The sequence below is a fragment of the Eucalyptus grandis genome, chromosome 10 (genome assembly GCF_016545825.1).
Source record: "Eucalyptus grandis isolate ANBG69807.140 chromosome 10, ASM1654582v1, whole genome shotgun sequence".
NCBI classification, from domain to species: domain Eukaryota; kingdom Viridiplantae; phylum Streptophyta; class Magnoliopsida; order Myrtales; family Myrtaceae; genus Eucalyptus; species Eucalyptus grandis.
In genome coordinates, this window is record NC_052621.1 from 5,377,952 (window position 1) to 5,384,771 (window position 6,820).

At 38.0% G+C, this 6,820-nt stretch overlaps 1 long non-coding RNA gene across 2 annotated transcripts; it reads left to right on the forward strand.

Moving 5' to 3' along the window:
* The first annotated feature begins 384 nt into the window (after positions 1 to 384).
* LOC104421345 lies at positions 385 to 2,648 on the forward strand. Of its 2 annotated transcripts, XR_005546968.1 has the most exons (3): positions 385 to 526; positions 619 to 870; positions 1,623 to 2,648. It is a non-coding gene; the product is annotated as an uncharacterized LOC104421345 (long non-coding RNA). The 2 variants fall into 2 exon arrangements; XR_005546967.1 differs by lacking the exon at positions 1,623 to 2,648 and having other exon boundaries at positions 619 to 1,076.
* The last annotated feature ends 4,172 nt before the right edge of the window (positions 2,649 to 6,820 follow it).

Here is a 6,820-nt window from a genome sequence, read left to right on the forward strand (position 1 = left end):
TTTGTAAAAAATATTTTTCTTTAATTTTTTGGTGTTTGGAACAGTTAAGAAAATGAGTCAATGGAAAATGTTTTATGAGTTAACGAAAAATCTATGCTTAAATTTAAGGAAATGATTCCCTCTTTAAAAAATTGATTACTTTCCAAAATATGATTAGATATAGACACGTAGGGTGTGTTTGTTTCAGTGAAACTATTTTACCGGAAAGTGTTTTCCGGATTTTCAGCCGTTTGGTTCGTTAAAAAAGATTTGGTCAACGGAAAGCACTTTCTAGTCAACACAAATGTTATGTTTTATTTTAGGAAAATGAATTCCTCTCTCTCAAAAGGTGAAAACACTTTCCCTTTTCATTTTTTCCCTCTGACCTTTCACTTTTCCTCTCCGTACGCTGCTCTCTCCCTTCGCTCGTCTTTCTTCTTCAGCTCTTCTTCAACGACGTGCGTCTTCTTCGCCATTGAAGGTCCAAATCTTCTTCTTCATCATTGAAGGTCTGGCTCTTCTTCAACGACGCTCAACACGGTTCTAGGTTCTCTCTCCTCTCTGATTTGAGAATAATCTCAGAATTTTTTTGATCGATGCTTTACATCGTTGAGTTGATGTTGATTCTCTGTGTTTCAGTTGTTTGATTCACGTTTCCTTTCATCTTCTTCAAGCAATTGAAGTAAAACGCCCCTCAAAGCCTCTCTCTCAATCCTCTGCGTATTCCAGAAGCTTCTGCTCTGCTGATCGGCGCCAGAATCCGCTGCTCACCTTGCCACATCCAGTGCTCTTCGGATCACGATGTTCTCGCGCGCTTGAGCTTCGAATCCGTGTGCTCCATCAAACCTTCGACAACTTGGAGCGTTGGAGCTTTCGGTTTTCATTGAGCGTGTAAGTTCAGTACATTCTTCCATTACGCATATGGAAGATAAACCGAGAGCTTTGTTGTTGTTAGCATGAACATCGGTCACGCCCGAGATTATATTAGTAGCTTTCGATTTAGTCTTGATGATCTCGTATTGATTGGGCTGCGGTTCTCACTATCTTGTTGTTTCCTTGTGCCGTTTAATCGAATGCACGTAAAGTGTTTGGTGAAATGCCCAAGCATATTAGTTCAGCTATGTTATTTGTACCCTCAATGGAGGAGCAAGCCATTTTTTCCCGTGAGCATGAGAATACTGCATCTGTAGTGGATGGGCCTGTGTGTTGGATGATACTTGCTCTTGTTGTTCTCCTTGAATGTATCTATCAATGTTTCAAGATTGAGAATGACTGATCTGATCATCCCTCAAGTTTCTGATAATTTGCCCGTCAATTGATGGTTATCTTCCATGTTCTTATGTTGGATTCATAGACGAGACTGCTGACACTTGCAGTGTATAATCAATAAATAAGTTAGCTATCGAAGTTGAGCTATTCTAGAGTCTGTTAGACATCTGTTGGTTCTATTGTAACCTTCCATGGAATAAGAGTGCTCGAAAGCATGAGTTTTTTTTTCTTTGTTGTCAACTACTATTAGAAACATTTGTCTCCTTTTTCCAATATGATCTTTTAGCAAGTCTATTAGGTACAAGAACAAGAGAATGTTTGGTTTTCCAAATGAGTTCAAGCATTTTGGCTGAGAAAGTTGTCCAACTCTAGAGGGTTACACGTACATACTCACTCATCAATCAAATAGTTTCAGCAATCAGCTACAAACGAATTTCAGCAATCAGCTACAAACGAATAGGTTTCTGTAAAAGCATTCATTGTCAAGAGTGTTAAGCTGAAGAAGTTATGGCTCGAAGATTTCTTAAATAGAAGAGAAAGTGGATATTGACAAGCATCTGACTTTGAATGTTTGTTCTTGATACTTTCTGAACATTAGACTTGTTCTTTGGTTACTTGTAGTAGCTATTCAAGTAGCTAAACATCAGACTTTGAATGTTTGTTCTTGATATTGTCTGAATATTGGACCTTTGGTAACTTGTAGTAGATATCCAAGTCGCTTTTTGTGGCACAATGTTATTTGATTACTTGTTGTAGTAGCTATCCAAGTAGCTTTTTGTGGCACAATTTATCCTAACGTGTCATGGGAAGATAGAGACATTAGTACTAAACTATGAAATGTTTAGCTCATGTACTGCATGGGACATCTTTATCATTCAAACAGGTTGTCTTCAAAGAGTATGGAATATTTGAAGTTCCAGGTCCTTTCAAGTTGAGGGTGACACAAGAAAGATCGTCTAGTGCATTTTGAACTTCATGTTTGACAATATCAGTGCTTCTTACTACTGTTGCAAGTTATGGCTTGGCGCTGCACAACTCTCAGCTCTTTAGAGTTGAGCTTCTCTTACCATAAGCTTAAGCTCGTCATTGAACTCTCTGCTTCAAGCTCTGATATCAAAGTATCCTGTGGGAGAATAGAAAAACTCATGAGGACCCTCCGTGGGGATGTTGCGGTGCAATAGCTATGTTTGTCCATGGAGAATTGATCAATTTCCTTATCTACAGGACATAAATTCTGGGTATGGTCCTTCGTGGTGTCCATGCGCAATTCAGGATAACTTGCAAAGAGCCGCACGAGAGGCGCATCCATATGAAGAGAGCCAAATGTATTGAAGCGATTAATGAGATCGTTTTGACTTGCTCCTGTAACCGGAAATCATGTTCATTTTCAGGAAAAAAAATACGTGTATAAATTCAAGTTTCCTTTTCATTTTGCAGGTTCAAATTCTAAATTTACGAAATTGATCGAAAAAAATTCGTTTATAAAGTAACATGAACTCAACAAATTAATTTAGAAGTAAGAGGAACACTATTGTCAATTGTTAGATCATTTTTCAAATGCAATCCAAACACTAGAAAATACTTTCAGTCACGTATCACCAAACAAAGAAAAACTAACCGTTTTCCTGGAAAAGGGTTTCTTGGAAAATATTTTCCAAAAACGTTATGTTTTCCGTGAAACAAACACACCCTTAGATACAAAAAAATAAGGGATAAGTTCAGCGAAGTCTTAAAACTTATCCAGAAAGTGCAATTGAGTCCTAAAACTTACAAAAAGTTCAATCAAGTCCTAAAACTTGTCAAGTTGGTTCAATTGAGTCCTAAAGTTAACACCGTCAAGAAAGTTAACGGAAATTGCTGACGTGGCGCTGACGTCACATTTTAAATGATTTTTTTATTTTTCAAATGGCTTTTTAAAATTATTTTTTATTCAAAATCTTTAAAAATTAGATTAAAAACTGAAAAGGAAAATCTAAATTCATTTAAAAAGGAAAATTTAAATTTATTTAAAAAATAAAACTGTTCAAAAAAAAAAAAAAGGGCACCAGTGGACTTCCGCCGCCCCACCGCCACCCATCGCCGGAGGGGCCGGCGACGGTCGCCGGCCCTGGGCGGGGTGGCCGGCCCTCGCCCGGGCGAGGCCTCGCCGACCCTCACGGGGGCTGGCGACCGGCCGCCCGCCTGGGCGAGCCTCGTCGGCCCTCGCTTGGGGCCGGCGAGGCGGCCACCCCCGCCTGTGGGCGACGACCGTCGCTCGGCCTCCGGCGATGGCCGGCGGCGGGGTGGGGGAGAAGAGGGCTGATTTTTTTAAAACAATTTTAAAAATAACTTTTATAACTTTTATTTTTAATTTTTGGTGAAAATAAGATAAAGTGAATAAATCTAATTTTTTAGTTTTTAATTTTAAATGAATAAAAATCATTAAAAAATACACGTGGAAAATAAAAAATAATTTAAAATGACACGTCAGCATTTTTAACGGAAAATGCTAACGGTGTTAACTTTATGACTCAATTGAACTAACTTGACAAGTTTTAGGACTTGATTGAACTTTTTGTAAGTTTTAGGACTCAATTGCACTTTCTAGACAAGTTTTAGGACTTCTGCTGAACATATCCCAAAAAATAAAATAAAATCTAGGCCTCAGGAACTCCAACACTTGTCCTCGGGCTCTCGACAATGACCTTGGGCTAGGGTCGAAGTTTGCGGGGTCCACGGAAGCTAAACTTAGGTCCAAAGAGGCTAGCCTTGAAACCTAGTGCTTGGGATTGGGTCCACAGAGGTTGGCCTCGAGACACCAACACTGGTGGTCGAGCCTAAGACTCTGGTATTTTTGCTTGACTCCTTGACGCCTAGGGTCAAGTCCATAGAGGCCCAATCTTGATCCTAGTGCTTGTGCCCAGATTTCTAACACCTAGACTTGAGTCCATTGAGATTGGGCTAGGTCTACAACACTCAAGCCTAAGAACCTATTATTGGGATCTAGTCTATGGATGCCGCGCAAACTATTGTTCATCGTGGCCTCACTTAGGAACTTGGCACCCAAGCCTGGGTCTATCATGGCCAGGGTAGTGTCTTTGGTGCTTACACCCATGTACATCAAAATCGGGCTTGAGACCCTGGTAATGGGGCTTGGGATAGTGTCCCCGCCCAAGTCCCTAGCGCCTAAGCTTGGGTCTCAAGTCTATTGAGGTTGGGTTCGCGATGCTGGCACATGCTCGAGTTAATCAAGGCCAACCTTAAGACCTCAACAATCATGCCCAGGTCTTAGACATCCATGCCTAGGTCTATTGAGATTGGGATTGGGACCCCGAAGCTCGTGCCCCGATCCTTCATGCTTTGGTCCATCAAGGCTAGCTTGGGTCCACAAGATGAGGTCGAGGTCCATTGAGGCTGAATGCGATACCCCGGTGCCTATACCCAGTCTCCTAACTTCCTATGCATAACTCACAATTGAATAATGTATGTCTATTTAGAAAACTAAAATTAGATTTCTTTACCAAACAACAAAAAATATCTAGTCATTTTAGGTATAAACCGAAAACTGAAAAATATTGTCATTCTCTTGTAAAATAACTTATAGAAAAATATTTTCTAAAAATGTTACATTTTTTGTAAAACAAACGGAGCTTGTAATAAAGAATTCTACATATGGCCTTTCAATGCAAAGTACTAGGATTATTAGTAAGTCTAGACAATTTACACAAAAAAGGTTATATCTGGTCTAGTATAACACATAGCGTACATCGGACTTCCAATGGCACTAATATATTCTGATTGTGATGAAAGTTGCTCAGTATTTTCCACAAATTTAATTGATACATCATATGGTATATTTGACTTTTTAATTCCCGAATTATGATAAGGACTTTCTCCACATAGTGGCCTTGACTTAAAGTATAACCCCCACTATGTTTGATCATTTTCATACCTTAAATTATATTGACATCTCTTAAATCTTTCATTTTAAACTCAGAAGATAATATTTTTTATTTTAATTTGTGCCATGCATATTTGTACCAACAATCAGCATATCATCTACATAGAAGCTGATTATAACTCCAAAATGTTTGGTAAGTTTCGATAAATACACTTATTATCATTATTATGCTTAAATCCACATGATAACACCATCGAATCAAATTTTTATGCCAATGTTTCGATATTTTCTTCAAACCATATCATGATTTGTTTACCTCTTATTTTCTTTGTCTCTACTTCTTAAATAAATTGCACATTGTTTGTAACTTCTTTCATGTAATTAGCCCCATAGTCCCAAGGACCTTCCTCAACTCAAAGGTGTTTTATCAAATTATCCACAATTAGGTTCTCAATCATGTAGAGAAGTATTTTTCATATCATTACAAGTTGAGGGTAATTGTGAAATAATTGCAACAACTTGAAGAGGCTTAGAAACTTCAATCAAAAGGTTTTCGAGTTTGGCAACATATATTTGAAGTTCTTCCACTTGCTTAGAGATGGATTTTTCATTAATCATGACAATTTCAAAATATCTCAAAGTGGTAAATCTATCGGTACCTTATTTGTCATTATTTTATTAGGTCTCCAATATATTCCAAATGTCTTTGAAATTTGTGTAGGACGGAAAAGTTTCGTATAGATGATTGAACAGAGCACTGAGAATCCAACTGGGGCACCTCCTTTCATCATCATTTCTTATTAAGATTATCACATGATACTGATTTCACTTTTATTAAAAAAATTCAAAGTACTATAGCCAAGGCAAGATAATCTATGATGTTGCAAGAAAGATGACTCAAGCACATAAGCAAGAACAAAAGTTTCAATAATGTTTATCTATCAAGATTGCAAGCACTTGATGTAGCCATCTTCTCTATTTTCATGAGAATAATACCTTAAGATTGTTGGAGAAATTTAATTGTGAATGAAGATAGAGTAGTAGATATAGATCTTTGATGCGTGATGATGATCACTATCTTTTAGATATTATTTGCCCTCACTATTATTGCTGCTAAGTTTACAATAAATATACTTCAAGAATATACATCGAAGCTGCAAAAAAATGAGTTAAGCAATTACTCAATTTCTCTCTTGGAATTTCACCTTGAATGTGTTATTAAAGTTATATGTATGAAAAGAGAAGAAGAGAGTTACAGAGAAGAAGTTGTTTAGAATAGTTGTTATGAACAATTTATGATCCGTGCTATTTATAGACGACCAATTAACACATTTTTTTGGGAATATGTACATTATCCCCACCATCACCACTTTTCATGATGAACGATCACCACTTTTCATGTCAACAATCACTTTTTTTTTCTAGCTATTGGTAATCTCTTTTCATAATCAAGATTATATTTTCATCACCAAACGTCACTTCTTCTCATAATAACGAACTATTTGAACAGGACCTTAGGCCTACTTTCACCTTGAATATGAGGACTTGGCAGCCCATCTTGCTGATGTAATATGCTGCCGCCACGGACTCTGACAATAGTGCGTTGGCGTGGCTCGAGAGAGGGGCCAGCGCCACCTCCTACAGTGAATTAACGCGAGCCTCACTTGGAAGTTCGCAGCTCCACTTGCTCGC